At 50.6% G+C, this 27,543-nt stretch overlaps 1 protein-coding gene and 1 long non-coding RNA gene across 3 annotated transcripts in view; one reads left to right on the top strand and one right to left on the bottom strand.

The window, feature by feature from the left end:
- The window catches only part of NHS (NHS actin remodeling regulator), a 341,053-nt gene that overhangs the window by 126,952 nt on the left and 186,558 nt on the right, over nt 1-27,543 (top strand). The window lies entirely within an intron of this gene.
- On the bottom strand, nt 18,912-21,008 carry LOC109248351 (uncharacterized). Its single transcript, XR_002072012.2, has 2 exons — nt 20,864-21,008; nt 18,912-19,605 (listed from the first exon to the last, which is right to left on the bottom strand). It is a non-coding gene; the product is annotated as an uncharacterized LOC109248351 (long non-coding RNA).

Here is a 27,543-nt window from a genome sequence, read left to right as displayed (position 1 = left end):
GATGATAACAACCAGAACAGAATAGATAATTCCAACATCTGTACGTGTGTTCGTGCAGCAAATATAATTCACACTGTAACTTTCTACCAACATTTGTTAATTAGCACCTTAGTATCTGCAAAAAGCATCATAAAAATTCTCAAGTCCAAAGGTACACCCCATTCCCCAGAGTCTGTCGGGACATTACCCTTGACTACAAGTAGGAACTGTTATTCTTTTCTCTTTTTAAACGCTTCCCCCTTTCTTCGTATTTTCTCGGGTCATAGGAATCATCTCCATTTTCAGATGAGGACCTTGGAAAGGCGAGAGCAGTAAGAGCTGAACTCAGAACTCTAGGTGCCTTTCTAGAACTTCCCACACTGCTTTGCCTTCCTTTGGAGAGCCGATCCCACCACACTTGGCCCCGAGTACAGGACATGGGCTTTTGCACAGCCTCCCAGTCGGCCTCGTTCTTCATCGTGGGTTTACTGGTCTAGAGATACCCACCTTCTCCTTTCCTGTTGGCGTATTTGTTCAGAGATGTCACATGGAGATGAGGGCCCTGTGATGGACTGCCGTCGATGAGCAGTGGGGTAGCGTTGCTTTCCAAGACGCCAAGTACAAACACATGTCCAAGGTTAGCACTGTTTCTATAGCAGCAGCCGAGGTGGTACATAAGTAGTGAGATTATAAATCGAGTGGTGAGGCTGTTTAGATTTTTCCAAAGGAGCCTGAGTGGCTGATCTCTCCATCTCCCTTTCGCCACGAGGAACGATTCTGTCCTTCTGATTCATACATCATTGCGTGTGAAAATAAATTCTGATCCCATTACTCCGACATTTTATTTGTGGACTCTTTTGATGCAACCATAAGGCTTCAATGGCCAGTGTAACTGACCACGTAGGTTTATTTACTTATCGACTCTGCCGCAGCATTCTCCGTCACATCATTTCATCTCGTTTCGTAGCTGAGCACTTTGTTCAGTTGACGAGGCTCAGACATAAGCTATGTTTTGGGTGCAGGAAAAATAAGGAATTGAGGCTGATGCACAAGAGATTGAGCCTGGTGGTGGATGGGCCGGGTAAGTGAGGCCGATTGCCATGGCCTTAAGCTCTAGGAGATTAAATGCACAGCAATTTCCTGAAGCTGAGTTATCTCTAGGATGAGAGAAGCTATTCTGGAGCCTTAAGAGACCTCTCCTGTGGGTGGGCAGGATGTGACCTTGGACGGGATGCCTGCCTGCCTGGCCCCTTGCTCTCCATAAGCCACTTAACTGCCCTTGAAGATGAAAGGAAGAGACAGATGACCACAGCCGGTCTGCCCTCGGTCTTCTGAGGGTGGGTGTGGTGGGGGTGGAGGGGCTTAGCACCGCCCTAGGCCTCTGCCACAGTGATTTCTTAGTCACCATTCTGCCCCTGGGGCTCAGGGTGGCCCGTCGGGATCTGGCAGAACTAATGGATTTTTCATTTGGCAGCGTTTCCTGGGCTTGCCAGATGAGACCCTTACCTTTGGAGGGTGACACTGGGAGAGGAGGGGGTGTCACTCACCATAAAGAAGTTACCCAGGTGCTTCCTCTGGAGAATTTGATTCAACAGATGTGGGGCGGGTCCCAGCAATTGGTGTTTTAGCAAGCCTCGGGGGATTCCTAGTACTGGCACACTTGGGAGTGAGAGACTTTGAAACGTGCAACCCTCACTCTTCTTTTCTTCTGCAATGCCCCCCCCCCCTTTTTTTTTTTTTTTTTTTTTTTTTTTTTTTTTGCCTTTGTGGCAGATGCTCGTGGGGAGATGACTCAGATCTTTTGGGTCCGGTCACTTCAGCGTGCTCCTGGGGGAGCTACCACCTGTCAACGATCGCCTTCCCGAGTGCTCGGTGGGCTGGAATTAACACCCCAGGGGCAGCCCTTACCAGGGCAGAGAGGAGTTGGCGTGTAAATACCCCAGCTCCCTCGCCTCTCAGGTGGGACAAATTTGAGCCGTGTCTTGCACCACTTCCCCGAATTTCCCCGTGGGCTTGAACCGTGGTCGCACACAGCAGTAACGCATGTCTGACGGCGTATACTTTGTAGGGCAGCCTTTCCTTCCTGTCTTGTTTCTTGTTTCGTTGCCAGTGTCCCCTTGCCTCTCAAATAAACCACAGTCACTTCTGCCGTCACGTGACAGGACTTCTAGAAAATCACTGTGCTGTGCAAAAATTATGCCATCAAAACCACAGGGCTCATGGAATAAATGAGATTAGGGACACAATGCTTCAAAACTTAGTAGCACATAAGAGAAATAAGGTGGAAACCTAATACAAATGGCAGCACAGTTTTATACATGTTATATGGTTCATATAATAGCCGCGGCGCTCTACCTAGGGAAAGCCCTGAAAGTTTGCTTGCAGAAGTGGGCATCAGAAGGCTTGCGGCTCGTGAAGGGGAGCTAGGCACGCTATTGGACATCAAATGGACCGCCGGAACACCGGGTGTGGATGGTTGGGGTCCAGAAGGTGAACTGAGGTGGCCGGGAGGTGTTGGGGGGCGTGCACCCGTGAGCGTTTTGTCAAGGCAGCTCCATTCAGCTGGGTGCACTTTCCTGCGATCACCTACTGTTTCTTGCAGACAGAATTGCACATAAGCAAACGCGAAATTCACGTGATGCTCAAATGGTCCTTTAATGTATCAATCACGTCGGAACAAATTTGCGTTTCCGAGACGAGTGTTAGAGCAGAACTGACTGGAGTTGCACAGGCTTCCTTTTTGCCGGGCTTGTTTCGAACCCTAAAGTAAGATCCCTGATATTGGCAGCTTTACGGTGGTTTTATTTCTTAAGGGGAACTTTCTCGTATTGAACAAAGCAGATATGCAAAACAGAAGCCCCTTCGTACCCGGATGAGTTCAACAGAGACTGGCTGGATGTGGGAGTTGGTGTCTCCAGTCAAAAGGCCCCACCCCCAGCAGGCTCTGCACCCCGAGCTACCTGGCCTCACCAGCTTATCATCTTCTAACTCACTAGGGGACTGTGACCCTGTTTTACAAGTCCTGAAAATCTTGCTGGCCTATTTGCAGTTGCTTGGAACTGAAGTAAACTTAAAATCAGATGTCAGATTATTATGAGCTGGAGCAGAATTCTATAAATGCTCGGCTCTGTCTTTTATAAGGGGGAAAAAAAAAGAGATTAACATAGAACCTCGGTAGATATGTTATTCACCTGCATTCAGTGCTTCCCAGGAGGTAAAATTACAGCCTGAGCTCAGCTCATTCTTAATTTCCCATGGTAGATTACAAATGGGCTCTTTTCTGTTCTTTAATCTCAATATGTGATTTCTCCCATGTGTAGTTCTACACAATCAGGCAACTTCTATACCACGTGGCTCATTTGTTTAACTGGGTCTGCTTTGGTTTCCAGCTCTGACTTTCTGTCGCCTTGATTTTTGACCTGGGCATGCACCCAGGCTGCGAGATCAATGTTTTTCACAGTGTGGACTTCAGACCACCCACATCAGGACCCCCAGGGAGCTTGTTACAAGCACAGCTTCTTGGGTTCCACCCCAGACTCCTGAATCAAAATATCTTGGGAATGGGGTCAGGGATCTCCCTTTCTACAAGCTACTGGGTGATGCTTATGTGCACTCAAAGTTCAAACTCAAAAGATTTAGATCGGCGGGTCCCAACCGGGGCCGATTGTGCCTCCCCTCGACGCCCCCCCCCCCACCTCCACCCCAGGGACATTTAGCAATGTCTGGAGACATTCTTGGTTGCTGCAGCTCGGAGGGGAGGCCAGGGCTGCTGCTGAACATCCTTTGAGGCACAGAACAGCCCCACCGCCAAGAGCGATCTGGCTCCAAACGTCAGCAGTGCTGTGATTGTGAAACCTGATTTGGACACTCATTAGGGATTTCTCCAGAGTCTGCTGCACGCTCATAAGGCTCTTTCCTTCGGGGTTGTTTTCCGCGGTTTCTTCACATCTGGCTGGTTCAGAAGTGACCAAGTTCTCTGGATAAGTAGAAATGCGCACGAGAGACTGGCAGCTGCACTGGTGGCATCCGGGTCGTGAGGGAGCTAGCCGACTCTCTTAAAGATGCCTTTTCTGGCATCCATGAGTTGAACCGTAAATCAGGTCCATTCAAATCATCCTAGAGATTAAGGGCCTTGTGGAGTTAGGACAAATAACACAAATTTGGAGATGCAGAAATGGGCTTTTCTGCCAGTGTGTGTAGAGTGTTGAGTATCATTTCAACATGGGGGGTATCCCGTTGTGCCACGAAATGTGGAAAACTGGCAATTCGTGTATAGCATAAATGATAATTCGCCTTCTAGCTCTGAAACTCCAAGAGTCCATATTATATCCCAAGGAGTATGTAGCTACATCAGAAGCCTATTATTCAACGACAAGGTTTGTCAGATAATGTATGAAGAAGGATGTTTCACGTGCTAATTAGTGATATTTTACAAGTTCATGTATATCCTTAAAAGGTTTTACGTATGCTGTAGCTTAAACGTGTAATCTCTTCCATCTGTGGGCTGTTAAAGTCCGGGAAATCCTTCGGGACCTGTTAAAAGTATCGAGATGTTAGCATGATTTGAAGAATTATGATACCTAGCAGCTCCTGAGCACTCAGACCTGCCACATGCTGTCCTCAGCATTGTGCATTTATTTTGGGCATTTAATCCTCACGCCGACTCTATTGGGTAGAGGTCCGATCGTTACCGTTTTACAGATGAGGTTAAATAGCACGGACACACTGATGTCTAGGTGGCCACGCTACAGTTGGAACCCAGGCAGCCTGGGTTCTTAACAGGAGTATTATTCTGCCTCAGCTTCCTCGGTTGTAGTCAACAATTTGTCATCTTGGACTTGAACTAAGTGGGATAATGGTTGAAATCATTAAAATGATCTGCCTCATCCAGCACTGTCCAGTAGAAACAGAGCTACATGTCATTTAAAAGTTTCTCAGAACCAAGTTCCAAACAAATTTTTTTTTAACGTTTATTCATTTTTGAGAGACAGAAACAGAGGGTGAGCAGGGGAGGGGCAGAGAGAGAAGGAGACACAGAATCCGAAGCAGGCTCCGGGCTCCCAGCTGCCAGCACAGAGCCCGACACAGGGCTCGAACCCATGGACCGGGGAGATCATGACCTGAGCCGGAGTCGGAAGCTTCACCAACTGAGCCACCCAGGTGCCCCAGGACCAAATTTTTGAAAGATGTAAAAAGAAAAAGGTGAGGGGTGCCTGGGTGGCTCAGTCGGTTGGGCGTCCAACTTCGGCTCAGGTCATGATCTCGCGGTCCGAGTTCGAGCCCCGCGTCCGACTCTGTGCTGACAGCTCAGAGCCTGGAGCCTGTTTCAGATTCTGTGTCTCCCTCTCTCTCTGACCCTCCCCCATTCATGCTCTGTCTCAAAAATAAACGTTAAAAAATTAAAAAATAAAATAAAATAAAATCATGTCTTAAAAAAAGAAAAAGGTGAACATCAGTTTGATAATATATCTTGTTAACCCAGCATGACCAAAAATATTATAATTTTGACATGTGATCGCTATAAAATATTACTGAGATGTTTGACATTTTTCTCTTGAACTAAGCCTTTGAAATCTGGTGTGCGCTTTATGCTTACCGCACGGGTCAATTCAGACAAGCCATGTTTCTAGTGTTTCTAGTAGCCACCATATTGGACAGTGCAGCCTTAGCTGGTTCTTGGTGAGAAACTTGAGGCTTTACGAACTGAGTTTGAATGATTTTTGAAAGGCAGAAAGCCGGTTTTCCAATCCTGCTTACCTCAGGTCAGAGAGAGACCTTAAATGCTTCTCCATGTTTTGACGGAGCTCTGTGGCTACTTCTGTCCAGGGCAGGGCTTTTGCAAACGGGCCCAAGCATTTGTACCTTTATTTGCACACTCCGAATTATTTAACAAACATTCTTGAAAGGAGATTTCACTTAAACACACACACGCAGACACACACACACACAATCTCTGCTGTCTGTGTACCCATTTCATTGGATTGAGGATTCAATACAGGTGTGTAGGGTGGCGATGTTTTATTTGTGCCTGTGTAATACCTTCATTTGTCTGGCTGAACTTGCAATATTTATATAACTGCCATCTTGGCCCCAGTGTGATTTAAATGGAATGAATACACACACACTCAGATACACACACACACACACACACGTATATATGTATACATAATTTTTTCCCTAACCCAGCAATGGGAGTGCACAGATCTCCAGCCTGAAAAGCAAACAAGCTTGTTCTGTGGCTCCCTCAGAACTCCAGCCAGACTCCCACACCTGTGTGATAATGGCACCAAGCTTCATGAAACACATCAACTAGACTCAGTAGAATACAGGGTTGCTTTAAAGTCTTGAAGAGCAAGCATGCTTCGTGTATCTTTCTAGTAGAAAACAGCAATCTTTGCTGAATAAAGTGCAGAGAGGTGCCCTTGAACACCCAGACAGGCCAGTGAGAACACTCACCATTGGTGGTGTCATTTTTCTGTTAATTAGATCCATGGGGACAAGTGGCTCTTCTAGAAACACATAATCACTGGGCAACAACACAGTATAGTGAGAAGATCATGGATGAAAGGTTTTAGTCCCCACCTCTGCCATTAACTAGCTCTGTGACCTCCATTCCTGTGGGCTTTTGCAGTAAGAAGGGGAGGTCGGGTTAGATTTTAATTCACGACGCACAGGGGAGTCACTGGGAAGCGTTTTAAAAAATGCTGACACCCAGGCCCAGTTCTAGACTAATTAAGTCAGGATCTCTGGGGTTGGGGCTGTTTGTGTTATAAATGAGCCTTCCATTTTTTGGTGGAAAATTAGAGGACCCAGAGAGAGAGAGAGAGAGAGAGAGAGAGAGTAGTGGGCATGTGTCTAATTTCAAATGCTATTTGTTTGTAATGCGCTTGTAAGAGAAAGAGAAAATCCATTTATCTTAATTTAATTTTGGTTAGTTAGGCCCTTTCTAGCCTCAGGAAGGATTTAAGGTGTTGGGGGAGGGGAATTGATATTGGACGTCTCCATCCCTCCCTCTTGAGAATAGTTTCAAGAGAAGGGAATTCTCTGGTGTGGTTCATCCACTCTAGGGCATAGAGAAATCAGAGTGTTCTGAGACTGGTTGATTGTATCAGTCAGGATAGGCCTGGTGACAAATGACCCCCCAAATCTCAATGGCTTACGACACCAGAAGTTTATTTCCTGCCCGTGAAAACTGTCTGCTGTGAGTCATCTGCAGCTCTTTACTACATCACCTTCACTCCAGGACTGAGGCTGATGGGGTGAGTCTCTGTGTAGAACACTGCTGGTCCAAGTAGTAGATGGGAGAAGAGAAAATGGTGAATCACTCTGGCTTTTTTTTTTAAGTTTATTTATTTTGAGAGAGAGAGTGGGGGGGGGGGCAGGGGGAACGGGGGCAAGGGCAGAGACGAGAGAGGAGAGAAAGAATCCCAAGCAGCCTCCGCACTGTCAGCACAGATCCCAATGTGGGGCTAGATCTCGTGAACCAGGAGGCCTGAGTTGAAACCAACAGCTGGACACTTAACTGACTCAACCACCCAGGTGCCCCACACTTGACTCTTTTTTTTTTTTAGTGTTTTTTAAAAATTTATTTTCGAGAGACAGAGACAGAGCATGAGCAGGGGAGGGGCAGAGAGAGAGGGAGACACAGAATCTGAAACAGGCTCCAGGCTCTGAGCCGTCAGCACAGAGCCCGACACGGGGCTCGAACCCACGAACCGTGAGATCACGACCTGAGCCGAAGTCAGACGCTCAACCGAGTCACCCTGGCACCCCATAATGCTTATGCTCAGAGGTGACACAACATTTCTGCCTACAGTTACTTGGCAAAGCAAGTCATGTAACCAGGCCAACTTTGAGTTCGACAGAGCAGATATGGGGATGGCTCAACCATCTGCAGGGGTAAACGTGAGAACAATGATACGGTCCACGACGGTAGCTGAAGATGCTGTATTACATCACGATAAAGACTCCCATCTACTGAAGGAGTGCACAAAGGCCACAATCCAAGTGGCATGGCCCACCTCTCTTTTTTCCCTGGCAGTCTACTGGGGTTCACTTTCACTCTGAATACACCACACAAGAGCCTTTGAGGCATATTGTGGCAGTAACTCCTGTCGGGCTGACCTCTGCTAACCTTGGGCCTTTCCAGAATCCTTCCACCTGCGGAAAGATGTGTGTTTGCTCTCCATGTGGATTTTCTGGTAATGTAAACAAAGACTTAGGTTGGGCTCAACCTGTCCAGCCTATTTTCTGAAGCGGCAATGAAGAATCGTGGTTGGAAATATTGGTTCTCAAATTTGGCTGTACCCGAGAGGTATCCGGGGAGTTTTCAAAAACGCTGATATCCACGTTCCGCCCCTGGGGGCGGGGCGTCTGACTGAGTTGGCCTTGGGTGCAGCCTGGGCCTGGATGATTCTGATGTGGTCTGAGGCCCTCTGGTTCAAAGCACTCGGTTCCAAGCCAGCTGAGACCTGGGTTCAGAACCCGACTTGTGCGTTTCTCGGCTGTATTGTTTTTGCCTAAGTTCCTTTGTTTCTCTGCTGCTTGGTTTTGGTAGGCGCCTGTTGTGATGGTCGCATGAGAGGCAGCCGGAGCCGTGGGCGTTAGTTACACCTAGGTCTCGAAAGTGCTCCGGAAGTAACGAGTTTTGGTACCTGTGTAATGATCTTACCATGCCGCAGGCAGCTTCCCGCGCTGCACCCACGCCTCCCGGAAAAGTCAGCCGTTTTAATAGGTTGGCCGGGGAAGAAAGGGTGTGTTGTAAAAGCCACACTGTGCTATTAAACATGATTGCAGTTCGCCGTGGTCTAGGTTATAGGTCTGGAGGAGCTCTTGGCTTTCCCTGACTTCTTGGGGCCCCAGAGAAGGAAAACATCTCAGGACCTCCTGCCCCCTCCCCCGCCCCACCCCCACCCCCACCCCGCTGGCTCCTTCTCCCACATGCAGCGTGGAGGGCATATTTGGGGGAAGCTTTTATGGTAAGACAAACAAACAAAAAAAAGAATGAAAAGCAACCATTTCAAAACGACTTTCCATTGCTTGGCTGCTTGTTGGACTTTCCCACATGTATGAGCGGGCTGTTTAGATGCCGGGAGGGTGGCGTCTGCCTTCCTCCCAGGGCCTCTGGCTGCCAGGAGCCCTGGGCCAGCAGGGGTGGGTGGGGGGGATGGGCTTGCACACCCACTGTCCCGGATGTTCCTGTTCCCCTGCGCAGTTGGCTTTCACTTTGAAACTAAGCTTGGAGATGTCAGGAAGGGGTTGGGTGGTGAGCAGCCCCAAAGAGCTCTAACCACTGGCTTCTGATACTAGTCCTGTTTCTTGTGGGACCACCATCCTGGAGGCTTCCCTGAGGGAAGGGAGGATGTCACCGCAATACCTGCCATTGTCCCTGGTTATCTTGAAATAAGCAGGCGGGGCCTGGCCTCTCAGTCTCGCAATTCCTGAGATAAGACTCCCCCTGTCCCGGTTTTGGTTGTGGAGTTTTGAATAATTTAATGAGCAAATGTCAAGACTTACGTTTCTGTTTCCAGGAACTATTTCCTGAGTATTCCTAATTCTTTGCGTATGACACACACATCAGAGAGTGCGTTCCATTTGACAGTTGTGAATTTATGGGAAATCTCATCCTTGTAGGCATTTAAAACTTGGCTGCACCCATTGAATCCACCCTAGGGAACAATTGTGCAAGGGTCCCTGAAGGATTAGACCAGATGACCAGTAAAAATGCCATTTCTGTAAATTCTGATTTCTGCGGGGTTTTGATGGGAAAGGTATTTTTTTTCCATTTTTGGTTCCCCCCCCCCCCCACCCCGCCAAACATGGAAAATAGGAATGTCTCCGAATGATTAAGATCTGAGAGTGGATAATGAAAGCCCAGACAGTGACCGTGTCACTGACTGCCAAGAAAGCCAGCTCTTGAGGGATTTGGGGCTGGCTCAGAGGATAGCTTGGATTGTTCACATTCTGTTTAAACAGAAAGCAGAGTTGCTGCACCCGGGACACTTTAGCCCTTTTAGGAATTGCTTCTAGAGTTGTGGCCGTCCAGCTGGGCTGGCTGTAGAGCGTCCTCCGGTCACTGTTGAGAGGAGCGTAGGGGAAGAGAGCGAGAGGGTGGGTGGAAGGGAATTAGTAATTTGTAAACGGAATTTTCCTAAGAACAACTGGAAAGCAGAATCGCCTGGCCATCCCTCCTGAGTAACGCCCTCACTGATGGGATGGGATTTTGCTGGGATGACCCCTCTTTCGTAACTGAAAGCTGGCTTTCAAGACGGGGGAGAGACTGGAAGTAGAGAGCGCTTTAGTTCGCTTGCACGGGGGCCTGTCCGCAGCCCTGCTCCCCTTCATTTGCGGGTGTATTATAGAATCTCCTTTCTCAAAGCGGGGCCCGTGGAACCAGCAACGGCAGCATCGCTCGGGACGCATTCCACCCTACCCTAGAAAGACAGAATCACAGTCTGCATTTCAGCAAGAGCTGGCGTGTGCTCCGTGATGTCTTCTGGAAGGATGGCAGGGTCGTAGGGGATCTGTTTGAGACTCGTATCCTTGTCACGTATGACCCATGAGACTCTGCAAAATTAAACTGGGTTCTTCCATTTCTCTGCGTGTTTGCCACTGAGGAAATCTCTAGTACATTCTTCCTCGGCCCCCTGCTCACTGTCCGCTTGCCCGTACCTGGCAAATATGCATTCTGAAGCATTCTGGATTTCCAAGAGTGCTTTTTTGGAAGCGATGGTACTTTTGCTGGCTTCATTTCTTTCTTCATTCATTTGTGAAACCAAATGTATTTGTATCTGCTGGTGCTTCATTTTAAATACCCAGCTGGCTAAGGCCAGGTCGCCATAGCTGAAGCAAAGTGGAAAATTAAGAAATGGTCTCCATTTTGCTGAATGGCCTTGACGAATCAGGGTGTAGCTCCAATTCTCTGGGTAATTGCTTCGCTGCTGCGTTTTGGTTTGGCAGAGGAAGCAGCCTGTATGCTCAGCCCATAGCTGGGTTTCATCAAAGCCAGGACACCTCGGCCTCTGCTCGCCGGGGGCCGTGGAGTGAGGCCCAGGCTTGGAGGACGGAGACAGACGGGCCCTGAGCCACTCAGGAGGCAGAGTCCACTATTCTCTGTGGCATTTTAAGGTCATTCTTCCAGATACTTCACTTTGGCTCGAGTCGCCTGGAGCAAGCCCTCACGTGTGGCCTCAGAGAAATGGCTTCCTCCAGGTGCAGGGCTGTCACGCCGCATGTGTGGGCCATGGAGGGGAGCCGCCGTGCGAGTGATCTGGCCTTGGCTGTTTCTGGTTGGTTTGGCCTGGTGGGTGCCACAGCCTCTGAAAGGACCCTATTTGGAGGGTGGGTGCGAGGCTCTGCGCCAGGCCCCCCATTCCTCCGCCGCTCGAATGGTTGCCGGAAGTCTCCAGAAGCAGCCCAGAGCCCTCTGTGGTCCAGCTTTCAGGCCCTGCACCGCCAGGGTGTGGCAGCTGCCTCTGAAGTTCCCGGTGCTGCCGTCTGGAAAACCTGGACTGCATTCCTGATCGGGCCGGACTCCAAGCACATGCGAGCACGGCTGTAGCAGGGAGACTTTCTTCACCACGTGTTGGTTCAGGGTCCCGGATGTTAACTTCTGACTTTGGCTCCTGGCCATCTTGTGACACTGTCCCCACATCTTTCTTTCCCTTTCTTAAAATGACTCCTCTCACAGTTAGGTGAGAACCCAGCAACTCGATCGGCAGTAGCTGCGGGTGGGGACGTGAGGCGCTCCCTCATACGAGTTATGGTGGATGTTTCTCCTGCTGCGTCTGAGCACCGTGAGTGTGGCCGGTGTACTCACAGAGGCGGGCTCTGGTGAGGAGAGAGAACAGCAGGCACCACACCATGCCTGGTAAATCTGCTGGGAGCCGGGCAAGAGCTGGAGCACCATCCGGCTGCGTCTCTGGGCCTGGCGGGACCCTGGCCCTGGCACAAGGCAGGAGTGCCAGAAAGGGAACTGAGGTAGCAACCCGGTCACGTGACTGGGCAGGCACAACGGCAAGGAGGAGACTCGGCGGCAGGTGGCACTTGAGAGACAGAGACCTGATTCTCCTGCCGGGGATGTCCTTCCAGAGCCCACCCCGACCACAAATGGCAGGGCCCACACTTATCCCCACTGAGCAGATGAGGAAACTGAGGTCCAGGGCAGCCATGACATGTACCCTGAGGCCCCTGACAGTCCAGAGGCAGAGCCAGGGAGGGGGACAAGTTACTCCAGATGGGCTGACCTCAGTGGATCTTTCCAAGGAACATAGAAGGCAGTCAAGATAGGGCAGCATCCAACACTCCCAAGGGATCACCTTGGAACCTGTGATTTCCCTCCCATCTCTCTGTCAGCTCCCCAGGCCCCCTCGTGCCTCAGCAAAAACACAGTGTTGTCTCTCTCATGATGGTGCCAGCAAAGGAACTATGCAGTCTCCAACCACCACAATGGAAAACCCACAGGAAGAAAATGTTCAAATAGAATTGAACTGTGGCCTGGAGTGGTTTCAGTTTCCTGATTTTCAAGACACAGGGTGTCCCGGAGTGCCAGGGGCCTGTGGTCACAACGGCTCCATCTCAGAAGAGGCTGACAGGGGGTCCTTTCTGGGGGAAGGCTCTGGAAAGTGCTGTAGAAGGTAGCTGGGAAGGGAGCCTGCTCCCTGGTCACCCTCTCTATGGGTCTGGCCTGGCCACGCCCCGCCACCGGCAGCCCTGCGTGTTTATGATGTTGTTTGTCTGTTTTACTTTTTATTTTGACATAATCCACACTTCCGGGAAAGCGGCATGGATAACACAAAGAACGCCTGCATACACTGTTTTATGTCTTCTCTCTCTCTCTCCATGCATGTTCGGGTACACACACACCCCACACACATGCATAGATATACACGCCAAACTCCCTGTACCCCTTGTATTTTCCAAGAACGAGAATATGCCCTTACGTGACTGCAAACAGATCTCACACTCCGGAAACGTAGCATTGATTGAATACTTTTATCTAAGCCATAGTCCATATCCCAACTTTGTCCTAATAACGCCCTTTGTGACAGTTGCCTTATGATTCGCAAGCTAGCCCTGGATCCCACACTGCTTTTACTTGTCTCTGTAGTTTCTTTTACTTCAGAACAGTTTATAAGCCTTCCTTTGTCTTTTATGACCTTGGCATTTTTGAAGAAAGCTGGCCAGTCAGAGAATGCCCCCTAATCTCGGTTTCTCTGATGGTTCCTCCTGTTTCGATTCAGATCTACGTGTCCTTGGTGGGAATACTTGTAAGTGATGTAAGGGATTTGTCCTTCTCTGGGGGCCTTATCAGGAAGGACAGATGTCCATTTGCCCCCTATTGGTGATGTCAGCTTTGATCCCTCGCTTCAGGTGGTCTCTTTCCCCACCCAGTTGTAGCGCTCGCTGATGATGCTTGCTTGAATAATGTTCACTCTGACGGCTGCATGCATCATACCTTCTATATTTGTGAGTCCATAATAGCCTGTGATTGGGCGGGAAGGCACATTCGCCCTGATGAGGTTGGTAGCTGAGCTCCCACGGAGAAAGGGTGTTGATAGCCTCCTTGAACCTGACTGATGGCTCTTGCAAAGCTGTCCTCGGCTGTCGGGCGTGCGCCTTGACACGCGTAGTAACTCGTTTTGGAAATACGTGTTGTAGGCTGACCGGATGACTTTCGAATAACCTTTTTTTCTCCCCAGTTTGAGAACCAATTGACAAATATCATTGTATAAGTGGGAATAACCTTTTAAATGCTTGACAAAAAAGATGGGATTTTGGTCACATGTGTTGCAATTTGTTTTACTGGCATCTCCTGGAAAAAGCGAACTTGGATCTTGTACACAGAAAGTTGATCATGCTGAGAGTATTGGTAATACCTTCTCACCATCTGAACCGTGCTCCAGAGGAAGGGGGGAATTAGAGACACTGGTTGAACCCTGAGGAGGATGGCTGGACTGAAAAGGAAAACCAGCTATTGGAAGCAGATGAATTAGGTAAACCATGAATTTCATGTTGTGAATGGCATTATTTGGAGTTTTTGGTTTTCTATTGATCTGATTCAAAGCGAATCCTTAACCAGTTTCTAGCCAGTTCACTTGGGCCTGGTTTTCGCAGCCATGGACTGATGTGTGGAAGGGGTTTCTCGGGGAGGAACCTCTGATAGTTGTTTTGCTGGGGCTGGAATGTTAAGTTCCTGGTCTTGATTTGTGTCTTTTCAAGCAGTTCTCTACAGCCCACAGTAGGACCAAAGGAATGGCGGGGACTGCTGGAGAGGTTTCGCGGCCCTTCTAGGTTATTCTAACACTGGTGGTTCCAGGTCCCATTAAGGTAACTGTTTTCAGAACAGCAGTGAGAAATGTAAGTGGACACGAAGGAAAAGCCAACCTACAAATGAACAAATGCTAGTTACTCCTGTGATGTGCGATCTGGAACAGTCTTTCCCTAAGTGCATGTGCGTCCTGGAATGTGAGGAGAGAGAGCAGAGAAAAGGGGAAAGACAGAGTAAGTTTGTGGTTGAGAAAGTTTCAGAGACTCGGCAAAGGCTGACTCCGTCTTGGAGAATCACAAGGTGAAAGAGAGCAGCCGGTGCCCGGAATGGCACTCCTTTGCTGGGCAACGAGCCACCCTGGCACTTAGTGGCTGAGAACAGGACATTTATATGTGGTCCGTGGTTGAGCCGGCCCAGCTCCCATCTTGCCTGGGCCCTGCAGCAGCCGCAGTGAACTGGTAGGTCGGCCGGGGACCAGCTGATCTGGGTTGGCCTCATCTGGAGGATCTGTTCTAGAAGAGCTCCATCGCCCCCAGCAGGCTAGCCTGGACTGGTCGCACGGTGGTCACGGAATGCGGAGCGCGTGAGTAGAAGCATGAGATCCAGGTATAGAACTCGTCCGATGGAAGCAACTTCCGCTGCGGTGTATTGGCCAAAGCAAGTCACGTGACCAAGCCTAGCTCCCAAGGTGGAGAGGTAAACAGACTCTATCTCTTGCTGGGAGGGCAAGGCCTCATTGCAAATGGGTGGACGTATCAGGAGGGGAGTGATTGGGGCCATTTCCATAATCTAGCACAGAGACCACCTAAATACCCGGCTGGCTGTTGTTTTTATTCACATTTCTGGATGTGGGAGAATTTCTAGGGGAAGAGGAAAATTAGATACAGATAGTTTATAATTATGGAAGTTCTTAAAAAAACACCTCCGTTTTGGATTTAATGAGTTAATCCACATAAAGCACTCGGTAAGCTCTATGAATGTCGATGCTGTTATGCTCACGAATGGGTATGTCACCTGAAAAGTCCCTTACCTTACTTAGAAGCTGAGGAGGAACTTGACAGTCCAGTGAACGAAGCTTCAGGTACAGTCACGAAATGGAAATTGAATACATTGCAGAGACCGTTTGCGTGCCGACCAGGCATTTTCGACATTTGCCTCTCTGGGGCTGGAGCCCAGAGGGTCTGTCCAGTTTTACCTTCTCTGCCCAGTTCACTGTGTTTGCCTTGTTCCTGACGTAAGGTCAGAGCTTGGTGGGTTATTGCTAAAGCGGAGTCTGTAATAAAGCGGGTACCCAGGTGTGAAGCGTTGTATTTTCTCAAGGCTTTTTCTTTGTTTATTTAGTTAGCCTTTATTAAGTGCGTTGGGGCCTTCGAGGCGCTCGGCGGAGCCCTTTGTTATATGATAAAGGCAGCCCTTAACTTTCCAGTGACTGATTTGGCTCCTGAATGCTAAGGGAGGGAGGGCCCTGCCTGCTTCCCTGTGTCTGCCCCTTCCAGGCCCCTGGGGAGCAATCCACTGACCGCTGCCAAGTGCCCTTGAGTTCTGCCAGCTCTTGACTCCAGGCCGGGAGAGACACTTGCCCCGGGCCCCTGTCTTTGCCTTTGGTTCCCCATTCACTTTCCTTCCTGGTCTTGCGGCTCCCACTCCCTTCCCTGCCCACACCCCTCCGCAGTTAGCATAAGCAACTCCCAAACTGTTTGTATGTGCGTCTGGAAGAAAAATTCTCTGAGGATTAAAAGCAGACACAATAGAGGGAGCGCTCCCTTAGGCTTTAATCACTCCAGGCTCCTATGTGTTGACGCAAAGTTTTGTTAGTCTTTAAGTTGAAAGGGAGGAGCGTTGGAGGCAAGTGGACTTTTTACTGCTTTGAATTCGTAAAGTGAGTTTGATAAGATTATCGGCAGAAGCCACGAGACACTCCCGTTTTACGAGGCTTCCCTGCCCCTTTGGCCTGCTACCTTAAAGGGACCCACAGGCCTCGTGAGTTCCTCGGTGGGAAGACTCTACCCCCTGGTCTTAGCTGCAAGTTGAACTTGCATTTGAATTCTTGCCCGAAGCCTGCTCACTTCTTCCCTTCCTCTCTTTCCTTCTCCGGCCCCGCCCCCAAGTTAATTGGTGCCTGGTGGCTTGTTCCTTCTACTGTTTCCTCCTGTTCTCTGTGGTTTCTGTCCAAGGCCATGGCCCTCCCCGGAGGGGTGATTCTGCCCTCACTTGCAATGCGGCTCCTCCTTCCGTCCTTCCTGGAGAGGACTGTTCTCCTGTCCAGTCCAGGATTGGTTACATCATTCCTGCCTTTCAGTAACCAAGACCTGCAGAAGGAGAGAATTTTTGCTTCAGGGTGCTACTGACACACAAATCCTTAGGTACCTGTGAACAGATGGGTCGTGTTCCCCCTAAGAGTTCGTAACAGAACTCCTGGCTCTGGGTCGCTTTGGGTGGCATCTGGGCGGCTTTGCCCGCAGGGAGCTTCATGGCGGCTAATCTCTGACTCTTCTCTCAGGAGCCGGGTCCTCTCTGAGGGTGCCGACTACCTCGCCCCTTCTTCAAAGACTCTGCTTGTGTGGCTTTAGGGTAGGATTGCTGGCTTAAAAAAAAAAAGGGAAGAAAAAAGACCCACACTTCAAGGCAACCCCTGTGAATATATATTACACTGGAAATGCCCCCATTTCTCAATATTTATACATACGTGGGCTCCTCAGAATGTTCCAGATCTGTCATTTGGGAAAGTTAGACAGCCCGGGGCCACCATCCTTTTTCATAAGCACAGTACACTGTCACCAACACCAGACTGACAGCGGACCGATGGGCAGGGAAAGGTGGCAGGCTGGCCTATGTATTCCTAGGCAGTGTCAGAGCTGAGACCTCGAAGTGGCCGTACCTCCTTCATAAGTCACACGTTTCCTTTTTTAAAAAAAAAAATTTTTTTTAATGTGTATTTATTTTTGAGAGAGAGAGCGAGCACAAGCAGGGGAGGAGCAGAGAGAGGGAGACACAGAATCTGAAGCAGGTTCCTGGCTCCTAACTGTTAGCACAGAGCCCCACACGGGGCTCGAACTCACAAACTGCGAGATGGTGAAGCTGAAGCCGGACGCTTAACCGACTGAGCCACCTAGGCGCCCCACAAGTCACACCTTTCCTGATAGCAGCCCTGCAGGAATATTGTCTATAAGGTGGCCATTCCCAAGATATTTCCTTCTGGCTCTTTCTTCTTCTTCTCTCCTAGGATCATTTCGTTAAACACGCAGCAACACCTGCCGAGTGCCTGCTGTGTGTGAGGTGTGGTTGTGGGCATTAGAGAGGTGGTGGGGAACATAGCCATCAGACCCTCTGCCCCGGTGACGTTGTCATCCTCGTGGGAGAGAATAGATGCCGACGGCTGGTGAGATGCCAGGCCGTGATGAGTGCTGTAGAGACGAACGGAGCTGTGTAAGGGGATGGAATGTGGTGGGAAGGGGTAAAGGAGGCCTCTCAGAGGAGGTGACCTTTGAGCAGAGACCCGGTGAGGTTGAGGAGCCAGCCCCGTGCGTCTCTCTGGGGGAGAGCATTCCAGCAGACACAAGAGTCGGGGCAAAGGCCCTGAGGTGGGGTCCTGCTTGGTTTCAGGAGCAGCAAGGAGGCTGGCGGGGCTGGAGAGGAGTGAATGAGGGGCGGGATACAGGAGAAGACGGAGGACAGGTGAGGGGCCGTGGGGACAAAGCACACCACAGGCCCTCAGAGGCCAGTCAGGGGCTTGGGTATTGCCTGTGAGCCAGAAGGACCAGCGGTAGCTCTGGGGCAGGGACTGCCATGCGTCCTAACGGGGGGGGGGGGGGGGGCATGGCCCCATGTGGAGACTAGCCACTGGGGGGCCAGGACCCGAGCAGGGAGACAGTTGCTGGGGGGGGGGCGGTTCACGGCAACAACCCAAGAGAGAGACGCTGGCGGCTTGGGCTTGCCCACCCTCTCAAGCCGCCGCACTCTCTCCATGCCCAGTGTGGTTCTTCCTGTCCGCTCCCTCCGGGTAAAGGAATTGTGGGAGGTAGAGTCCCTGTCTGCAGTGTGAGCGGTGGTCTGCAGCTCTGCCCATCTTCCCCGCGTCTCCCTGCGCTAGACGGAGAAGTCTCGAGAGCCACCCCAAGATGCTGAGGCAGACCTGTTCTCTAGAGCCAGCGGAACAAGGACCTTAGCTTTCTGTGCATCTTCCTGGGGAAGGGCCTGGGCTGAATGAGGTGTCCCAGAGGCCCCTTCTGTCCCCCTCCACGTTCCCTTCTCTCTCTGCCCCCTCTCCCTCTCCCTGTGTCTCTCCCGTGCCTCCCCAGGAGCCTCTCCCCGCCGCCCCCTCCCCTGCATTTCCCCTGTGAAGACTTCGCTGCCCAGCACAGTGCCTCGCCCCGCCCTGATCAGACATTCTTTCTGAACCCACACTGACTAGCAGGGTTCTCTTTCCCTCCTTTTTCCCTCCCCGTCTGCCTCCATCCCTCCGTCCCCCCTTCTTTCTTCAGGAAGGGAACCCAGCTCGTCCTTCTGGAGCCCGTCAACTACCACGGGAGCTTGTCAGGAAGGGTGCCACGTAAGCCGAGATGCTGCTCTGATTTCCACACATTCCCTTCCTGCTGCTCCGTGAGTTATTTAATTAGAAAACGCCGTATCTTCTAGGGAAAACACTGTGAACAGAAGGCCTGGCTGAGCTGGAAACGGATGCTTTTATTGTGTGTCAGAAGCTAAAAATCGCTAGCGAGAAGCCGATGTGTTGTACGTATAAGAAACACAGGAAAACACAGGCACACTTAGGAAGAGCGATCAAAGGAGAAATGCAGAGCAGTCGGGGGACAAGGAAGTGTCACATGCGGTGGATGACTTCATTTGGCTTCAGTTTGGCTAACGCTGCAATGCCTTTAGTGTTACTGAGCCGGCAAAGAGAGCTGACGCGCTGTTTTTCTAGGGGAAAAAATTTGCTCCCTGCACATTCCCAGTGCAGACAAGCAGCGTAAAACCGAAATGAACCCAAGCTGCCCAGGGTCCATACAGACTCCAACTCAGAGTCTTTGAATTATTTATTCACTTCTTGCCACTTGGCACATTGTCCTTAAAAAAATCAGCTCACAGTAGCTCTTAAAAAGCATGGGGGTGGGGGCATTCTCATCAGGATTTGATTCGTCCCCAGAGAGCTTGTAAGTTTTGTTCTCACGAGATTTCTTGTTTGGGAGATGATGGTATGGAGTCCATAGGACCGGAGGTCAGCTAAAACCCAACTGCATCCCGTTTACTTCTGTTGTTTGTTTGTTTCCCTCTTTGGTGGCCCCTGTTGACCTGTGCCTTTCATCCTTGCAGCTTCTGGCTCTTCGGTGGCAGCTGGGGGAGCTTCATCCCCTCTGTTTCTGGGCCACAGAAAGAACAAAGATGCTTTCTTTGCAGTGCCTCCCAGTTTGGGGTAATAAAGCTCCCCTCTTAAAGGAGCTAATAATTTAAAAACGGGCTCGAGGAGAACTTGAAAGTGAGTTTCAGCGAACACGCTCAGTGGTCCTTGGATTCAAATCTCTCCTCTCCAGCCAGGCTGTTGGATGGGGTGGTTTAGGTTTTTTGTTTGCTCACTAGGTTTCCAGCCCTGCTCGGTGAGGGGCCTGTACTGGGCTTTCTCTGGAAGAAATTTGGTTAAGGAGCATGACATTTTTCAGGTTTCTGGAGAGGTCCTTAACCTCTTAGACCCTTGCTACTCAAGGTATCGTCCTGGCTATAGAAGCATCATCTTCCCGGGAACTGGTTGGAAAGGTGCAATCTTGGGCTTCATCCCTGACCGGGGGAGTCAGAATTTGCCATGGAACACGATCCCCTGGGGATTCATATGCGCATGAATGTTCGAGAAGCCCTGATCCAGGGCAGTGGTTCTCAAACTCGAGTGTCCATCCGGGCCACCTGCTTTAGCAACCATGCTAAAAACACAGATTGCTAGGCCCTGCCCTCAGGTCCGTCAGGTCTAGGCGAGGCCAGAGATGTTGCATTCGTTCGTTGATTTTTTTCAGCTTTATTGAGGTCTCATCGACAGATAAAATTGTCACGTATTTAAAGCATGTACCGTGATGGTTTGATACACAGGTACACTGTGAAGGGGTTCCCACCACCGAGTAAATGACCATGGTCATCACCTCACATGTTTCCCTTTTCTTCTTGTGTGAGCACCTTTAAGTTCCGCTCTCTGAGCAGATTTCAACCAGACAACACAGCGTTTTAGAATCCGCGGTTCTAATGAGTCCCCTGGCGATGCTGGGGGGCGAGGGCCCCACTTGGAGATCCCCAGTCCCTCCAACAGCTCGTATTTCCTGTCTCCCACCTGTGAATCTTTCACACTAGCCTGCCTCCCCTCCCTGGCCCCTCGCTTGCTGCCCCCCAGGCCAGTCTCTCCTCCTTAAGAAGCTCTGCACTTCCTGCCAGTGAAGCCAGACCCAACCCCCCCCCCCCCCCCGCCCGCCCAGGGGTGGGGGACAGGCCCCTCTGTGCTCCCCTCCCCTCCCCTCCCCTCCCCTCCCCTCCAGCAGCTCCTAGAGACCTGAAGCTCCCTGCAGGCCTCCCTCTTCCTCACCCCACCCACTCTTTGACCCAGTTCATTCATTTCACCTCCTGAGTCTCCTTCGCCCTGACCTCTGCTGCTGGGCCGCTGGGGTCCCAGCCTGTCTCCTCCGGCAGGTGTCCCGGCAGGGCTTTCCCGGTAGCCCCATCGACTTCCTCTTCTGTTTTCCACCCTCCAGCCCCAGGCTCCCCACTGCCACCCCTTCCCCCCACAGCTCCAGCCCTTTCAATGGCTAATGATTGCCTTATACCGCTGCAGTCCCCCTCCAGAGATTTGTCCATGGAAGCATTTTACACATCTCGTACAAGAGCCCTGTGAGGCCACCTGATGTATCACAGAGCCTCCAATACCTTCACACCTTGCTTTGAAGCCAGACTGTCTGTGTTTGAATCCCAACCCTGCCGCTTAATTCGGGGCAAGTCACTTGACGTCTCTGCGTGTGTATTTCCTCATCCGTGAAATGGGGATGTTACCCACTAATCTTAGTCTACAATCCTGAGCTTGGCCCCGGAGACGCTGTGGGTGGGCCCAGCCCACCGTGTCTTCCTCCCTGCCGCCCTCACCTGCTCTGCGCTCCGCTCTAACCACACCGCCTACTCTCAGGTCCCCACAGGGCTTCTGCACCAGCCGAACGCTCTCCCCACCCTCACCAGACCTGATTCCTGCCCTCAGATGACTCCTCAGCCTTCCCAGGGAGGTCTGTTCTGACCCCTCCCTAACTGGTGACGTTCCTTTGTTAGAGATCCGCTTTCTTATTTTAGCAGTGCTTTCTGCCCTTGGCACTTACACAAACTGTGATGGTTGAATCATCGTGTGTCTCTTCTCCTGGACCGTGTCGTCCATGGAGCAGGGACCTGATTCATGTGTGTTGATCCCCGTGTCCTCGGGAGCTGGCATCTAGAATGTACCCAATAAATACTTGGGTGGACCATCCGCCTCATGTAGGGCGTGTGGGGAATTGGGGGTCTCCTATATACTGGAAAACTGGAAAACACAAAAGCAGACTCCCCTCCAAACCTTTAACAATCGCCTTTTCAAAATTGTCTTAAATATATAAGAATTCGGCTCGGAATGTCTCCATAATTGGTAGCATGAATCAGCCCTGGAGGTCAGGAAGGCTTCTTTGCTCTGGCTTTAATTAGGACAAAGCGGAAGCCATTTCTACGTAAATTAATCAATCCATCCAGGCACACTTCTTCAGCCCTGATGATGTGCCGCTCGGTGCTGGAGCCCCAGGAAACAGACATGAAATGATGCAGTTTCTGCCCTTGAGGGGACAGGAGGCAGACAGCACAGCCCCGGGAGAGTTGAGTAGCAGGAAGGAGGATTCAGTAACAGTATGGAAGGAAGGAAGGAAGGAAGGAAGGCAGGCAGGCAGGCGGGCGGCACCAGAAGTGTGCTTTGAGCTGCTGTCCCCTCACCTTGCTTCAGAAAGCATGAGACGTTACCATGAGGCGATTTTTGTAGACTGTCTCCAGGGAAGAGGTGAGATTTGGGTACTTCAGTGAAAATGTCAGCCTTGTTGGAAAGAGCCCAGCCCAAGGAAGGCGCTGGGGCTGGAGCTGGGGGCTAGGGTAAACAGACTGCTCGCCTAGGATCGAATCCTGTCCCTGCCGCTCACTGGTGCACGACTCGGGCACTTGTCTGACCTCCCTGAGACGCAGTTTCCTCATCTGTGAAATGGGAATCATTTACCTACCCATAAAACTGCACCTGGCACGAGGCCTGTAATGTAGAGATGCGGAATCTCCTGGTACCACGAGTATCGGGCCTGCGGAGCAGTGCCTACCAAAGACCTGTGTGGAATTTTCTATAATGAACAACAACCATCGCCAAAATGGCCTCTTAAGTTGCTGGCAGACGTCTGCCCTCCCCGGCACGCTGGAGTGCTGGGGCATCGAAGAAATGTGGGCAGGTCAAAGCTCTTGCAAAAGCGAAGGTCATTGACAGTGGCTTTATATGGAATCTTCTCAAGTGCATGAGTGCGTGTGGTTAGACGGTTTATTACTCTTAAGTCCTTTGCATAGTTTTCGACAACCTTTTTTTATAAGGCTATTGTCTTTTAAGTTACGGGTTTAAAAAAACATGTTTCAAGCAACCAGGGAGTCATCACTTCCGAGTACTGAGCACACAAGGCTGACTCCCCCTAGGAAGGTGGGCACCGATGTAGTCCCTTGGCTTCCGTGACCTTGGGCAGGCCTCTCTCCATCTTGTTTTGTGGCCCGTACAATGGGGTTAGTAGTAATGCCTATTCTGAGGGCCATTTTGAAGATTACAGGACGTAAATACAAAAGCGTCCAATAGGTTGTCGGTTTGCCCTCTCTTCCCGTTAATATGCATTTGTGCAAAAGTCTTGTCAGCACTTAACACAGTTAATTACAAAGCCAAATTAAGGGAGTCTATGAGTGTGATATTTCACCGTGTTCTTCCTTTGATGATGATTTCTCTCACCTACTGAGAGAAAGAAAGGCTTCTTCAGAGTCTGCAGGCTGAAAGGTCATTCTGTGTGTGTGTGTGTATGTGTGTGTGTGTGTGTGTCTCCCCCTACGTTAACACACTTTTCCCAGGTCACACTCATGATGCCCTGGCAGCTGATGGGTCTTTGGAAGGAACTCAGAGAGTTGGCAACACGACCTGATGTCAGGGGCGGAAAATTGTACGTTTCAGTGGCAGCACCTTAGAGAATGCGGCCCGAAGAAGGTGGCGAGGAGGCCGGTGTGGCTGGTGGTGCCCAGAACACTGGATTCTGGGAAGTGATGCCACGCCTTTCTTCCCCCAGGCCCATCACTACCTTTGCTCACCCCGCACACACCCTCAGAAACCAGCGTGGTTAGAGACCTTGGTGGCCTTTGGTGGAGTTGGGGTTGTTTGAGCTCTCCTGTTTTGAAAGTTAGGGACTAGGGCTGGGAAAGCAGCAACCGCTTCAAAGAGAGGAATAAAAAGTGCATCTGTGGGTCTGGCGGCCCTGTAAATGGCAACTCCCCAGGGCCTGTGGCTTCATGAGGGACAACTCTGCTTTGGAGGGGGAGGGGGTCCAAAACTGAATGGCATAAACGGTTCCAAGCATAAAGATAAGTATTTAAAAATAATTTCCAGCAATTTCTACAAGCCCAGGGTGTTTGATTCATGAACTGATTGCGTGACTGGACTCACCATTCAGTGTGGGTCTTTGCATCTCTGACAGCTGCTCCTGATGCCTACCTGTGTGCTCTTGACATTCACGTTCCCATGTGTACCTGGACAGCGTCCTGCTCCCGGTAGCTACCTTCTTGGTCTGAGAGTTTTTTTCTCAGCCTGCGGGCAGGGCAGGGCAGGCCCAAAGTGCTTGGGAATGAATGTTCTCGCTAGAGGCTTCAGGCAATGAAGAATGAAATTGGAGGATTGGAGGATTAATACCCCAGCTTCCTCACCCCTCAGATGGGACAGCTCTGAGCTGTGTTTTACATTATCCCCTAGAGTCTCCCAGCAAGATTGAACTCCTGTGACCCGTGGTGGGAACCTGTTTGATAACCTTCCCTTTAGGACTGCTTTCCCTTCCCTGTCTCACTTACCCACTCTGCTCCTGTGCTTCCCATATACACTCCTTACACTTGAATCTTTGTCTCAGGACCAGCCTTGGGAGGAATCCATCCTACGGCAACATTTCTGAGTGTCCCTAAAAAAAAAAAAAAAAAAAAAAAGCGATGATCTCATTTACTGAAGTACAATATGAAACCTGGGCTACCGACCCAGCACCATCATCGTCTCTGGCCTTGGGCGGTTAACTTCATTTCTTGAGATCTCGCCTCTTCTGTAAAATGAGGGTCATGGGCTGCTTCAGCTGGGGTGCAGTAGGCTGTGTGGGTGGGACAATGACTTCTGTGAGATGAACTGGGAATTCCAAATCATCTAGCATCTCTGGCCACGCCCACTAAAACCAGCGAGGGGTATCCTCCCCTAGTCATGGTGAAACAAAAAACTCCCCCTACGCCGCCATATGCCCGTAGGAGGCAGCATCATCCCTGGTCAAGAACCTCTACCAGAACATTTCTGAAGTCTTTCCTAGCTTTGACATTCTGTGATTACTTTATCATCAAGGATTTTAGTCATGGGGGGAGGGGTGCGTGGGTGGCTCAGTCGGCTAGGCATTTGACTTCAGCTCAGGGCATGATCTCACGGCTCATAAGTTCGAGCCCTGCATCGGGCTCTCTGCTGTCAGTACAGAACCCATTTTGGATCCTCTGCCCCTACCCCCACCCCTCCCCTGCTCATGCTTGCACGTTCACTCTCTCGCTCGCTCGCTCTCTGAAAAATAAATAAACTTTCAAAAAAGGAACTTTACACATGGAGTAACACCCACTTTGGTATATTTCAGTTGAGGAGGCTGTTCATCGATGACTCTTGAGTAGATTCTGTGATGTCAGAAATAACCACAGACTTGCCTCCTTGTTGAGTTAAAGATGGGAGCATTTAACTTAGTCCCTCTGCTTCCTTAAGCTCCTTGGCACATTTCCTCCTTCATTCATTTGCCTTTGTAGTCAGTGAGGAACTTTAAAAGCTTGCCTGTAGACATATACGTGCTCTGAAAGCATTGGCTCTTTCTTAGCGCAGATTCGTTCTTGGGTAACGGTGTCTCTGGTTATCTCTACCTTGTCAGAGACCCTCATATATAGTATAGAACAAGAGAGGAGAAAAGTTCTGGAAGATTTGTTCTGTCTCAGGCAGAGTCAGATTTGTGATCTATTCCTGAGCCAATAATTGCTCTACCCCTGGAGTGATCTGGGGCCACCACCATTTTCCTCTCTGTGTCTTATACAAGGGTTCAAAGAGCCCAATATATTGCTTTTCCTTGAAGAAAATCTAAAAATACGTTCCTGTGAGGGAAAGATTGGTGTCATTATGTTACACACCTAGCTACTGTCTGACATGTTGAAAACAAAATCAACAATTTGTTCTTGTTCACTGCATGGAACCTTTGAGAACTTTTCTTCTCAAAGGCACATCAAATATTTTCTTTTTTCATTCTAAAAAGGCATTGGAAGGCCGTCCTACCGTGGTTCTCTGGTGGGTAGTGAGCTTAATTTTTCCAGGAATGAAAGTTTAGGGGAATTCTTACCTTGATTTTCCATAAAGTGGGAGAATTGTGGAGATAAATTGAAATGTGAGTCATAAATTTATTGGAATAGCAGCTGAGACTTGCCAGATAGGAAGCAAAGCAAAGACCCTTGTCACGTCCAACGAGACAAGGACCAATCCAAAAGAAGGAAGGAAAAATGGGGCCTTTTGCCTGTATCTTTCAGGCAGGCACATGGCGTCAACCTTGAAGTGAAGTTTCCGGCAGACGTTATGCCCGTTCTGTTAGGCTTTGACAACAGCAAAACCCACTAGCCGAGCTCTGTCAAGTACCACGAGGGGATGGGAGCTCGATCTTTCAGTTAGATTCCAAACGTAACGAATGATGAACGATGAAGCATGTGTGATTACAGGTTTAAAGTGGAGCACATCTACCTCTAGAAGGAGACAGACTCTCTTTGCATAAGGAGAAGGTAAAGGGAGTTAGAAGTACATTATGTAGCTGAAGAATTTCTAGACCATATGCTTCCTAGACCGTCCCAGGCAGAAGCCACTGCAAGGTCCTATCTGGTGCTACCACGTTGGTGAGGTCAGCTTCACAAATCAGACCCAACCAAGGTTAATTTCTGTAAAAGGACAAAGCTGAACTTCAAAAAAAGAGAAAGGCTTCAGGTCACAAAGAAGTGGAGGCGTCCTGTTGGCTCAGCACAGTGGCTTAGTCCACCAGGAAATGTAGTGTCCGGCCTGGCGGGGACAGAGGAGAGCGTTGCGATGGGGGGGGGGGGGGGGCGGGCGGGGGGGGGTTAGACAAAGGTCAGCAGAGCCAAAGGGTTTCAAAGAGGTGGGCATGGGGACTGTCCTGCTCAGCGTCCTGAGCCGCCAGGCTGATGTCAGAGGGTTTATTCAGATTTGAGAGCCTTTGTTTGGGGGGATTGGGGTGATTGCTAAGAGACAATGCGCGACGCGACGGGAGGCTGGAGGCACGCGACGCCTGAACTGAATTTGGGCAGTTGCTGAGCAGATGGGGATCAGAGGGCCCAACAAAGGGGAAGCTGTTCCCAGCACATCCACAGGAAGGGGGCCTGCGCGGCCGCCGGGAGGCCCCTGAGACAAAGCACGCCTAAGGCTCGCGGGGCTTTGCCCATTTCACAGACGGGAGAGCAGAGGCGGGGGGCGGAGGGTCCGGTCCAGGAGCTTCCCCTGCGGCGCACGTTCCAGGAGATGTGTTCCATGTTCTCGAATGCGGGCTGGTGAGGTTCCTGGGCTCGCGGGATGGTCGAGCAGAACGCGGCTTCCTGGTTAACCCAGCCTGACGCCCTCCTTTTCAAGTGTAGGAAACAAGACCTATAAAAGTGAAGTGCCTCTCCTGGACACGGCGTCTCCGGTTTGCTTCCTCTAAAAGCAGACGTGAGACGAGGACTCAGTGGTCAGGGCCTGGAGAGGTGAGGCAGGGCAGGGCACTGCAGGCGTGTTCGGGAGCAGGCTGCCAGTGGGCCGCGGGGCTCTGTGCTGCTGGCGCCCCGAGCCTCCCACCCAGGGGGTGAACTAGCAGGGGAGGGAGCACCCGCAATCCCTGCCCCTCCGTGGGGGAGGGCCGTGCCCAGAGGCCCCGAGTCCCTTGGGGCTTCTGGGCTCCCAAGGCCAGAGACAGCCCCAAGGCAGAATGTGACAGAGGCGCCTGGAGCAGGGAGCCACGGCC

This window comes from Panthera pardus, unplaced genomic scaffold (genome assembly GCF_024362965.1).
Source record: "Panthera pardus isolate Hobbes unplaced genomic scaffold, ASM2436296v1 HiC_scaffold_27, whole genome shotgun sequence".
Lineage (NCBI taxonomy): Eukaryota > Metazoa > Chordata > Mammalia > Carnivora > Felidae > Panthera > Panthera pardus.
This window is presented reverse-complemented; position numbering and strand designations above follow the sequence as displayed.